General features: G+C 33.5%; 1 protein-coding gene across 1 annotated transcript in view; it reads left to right on the forward strand.

The window, feature by feature from the left end:
- The window catches only part of Tmlhe (trimethyllysine hydroxylase, epsilon), a 95,483-nt gene that overhangs the window by 44,566 nt on the left and 49,210 nt on the right, over positions 1–1,707 (forward strand). The gene's annotated exons all lie outside the window — the stretch shown is intronic.

Consider the following 1,707-nt stretch of genomic DNA (forward strand, 5'->3'; position numbering starts at 1 on the left):
ATATATATATATATATATATATATATATATATATATATATATTACAGTAATACAAGAAGCCAAAGTACAAAGTTTAGAATCGAAGATATAAATCTGTTGTTTATAGTTGTCATCCCTTATGTACAAAATCCTAAGAAATCTCCAAAATAGTTACTGGAACAAAAGTGATTTTAGCAACGTCAAAATACAAAAATCTGTTCTGTTTTATGTATGCTAGCAACTACACATTCAAATTCCTAAATTTTCTCATAGTATCATCAAAAACTATTTAGGAAATAATTTAGTAAAAGTTGTGAGTGTTCCGAAGTCTAAGATGGAAGAAGCATTTCTGGTGAAGGTCTTCTTGTTCTGTCATCACAAGGCAGAAGATATTATATAATGAAAAACAAATGAGAGAAATGGAAAGGGGGCAACATTTCCCATGTTGTAAGTAATCCACTTGTATTGGTTACTTTTCTCACTGTGACAAAATATCTGACAAAACAACTTTTATAAGGAAAGATTTATTTTGGCTAATGCTTTAAGGCAATATAGCTCATTATGATAGTGAAGGTCTGGCAACAGAAGCAGCTACAGCTTTGCTGACAGGAGTAAGCAAGCAGACAGAAATGAATTCTGCTGTCCATTAGGCTTTCTCTTTCTTTCCCTTTATTCACTCTGGGTATCCAGCCCAAGCTTAGCGTGAGTACTTTCTCCTCAATTAAATCTTTCTGGAAATGTCCTCACAAGCATGTCTAAATGTATGTCTCTCATATATACAAATATATCAATATCTATTGGGTAAAATAAGAATGAATGAATTTACAACTGATTAAGAGTAGATTTTATATTGTGTGATATATTTGAGCAAATATTGAGCATGAGACTATGAGTTAGGATGTTTTTTTTTGAAGTGACAGAAAATATTTAACTCCTCAGAGATCACATATTAACTTCATCTGTATTCTTGTATGTTTTCAATATTTAATATATATTAATATATATACATCCACACATATATATTCCATTCTTTATTTATGGAACTCATCATACATAAAACCTCTTTACAGCACGGTAAAAAATGAGAAACAGTGCAGGAAATAAATATAAGTCATATCTATATCAGTAGAGGCCCTTCATTCTTCTCTTTGCTCTCACCCACAAAAGCTTAATAAATTTAACTTTAGTCACCGACTGCATAGCCTTTTATGTCAGAATGTTCCCAAGAAATCACTAAATTCCTTTGAGTCTCCACATCAGCATTAAATCCAGTCCATATTATCAAACAAACATGTAAATATGCATATATGCACACACACAAGTCCACTCAAAATTAGCCTTTTGTGTCAGATCACTAAATAGGTTCACATGAAAAGCCATATAGACTTTTCTTGGTTACATAATGTGAGAGCTATTCTTGGTTATGAACTTGACTATACCTGGAATGGACTACAGTCCAGAAATGGAGGGCACACCTGTGAGAGATATTCTTTTTTATTTGAAGTAGGTGAATCCACTTCTACTCTGGACATTTGAGAGAGGAAGATAGACTTCCAATCTAGATCTAGAGGTCAGAAGACACTCCTTTTTTGTATTAGATATTTTCTTTATTTACATTTCAAATGTTATCCCGAAAATACCCTATACCCTCCCCCCGCCCCTGCTCCCCTACCCACCCACTCCCACTTCTTGGCCCTGGCATTCCCCTGTGCTGGGTCATATAAAGTT

This window comes from Mus pahari (assembly GCF_900095145.1).
Source record: "Mus pahari chromosome X unlocalized genomic scaffold, PAHARI_EIJ_v1.1 GL456233.1, whole genome shotgun sequence".
NCBI classification, from domain to species: domain Eukaryota; kingdom Metazoa; phylum Chordata; class Mammalia; order Rodentia; family Muridae; genus Mus; species Mus pahari.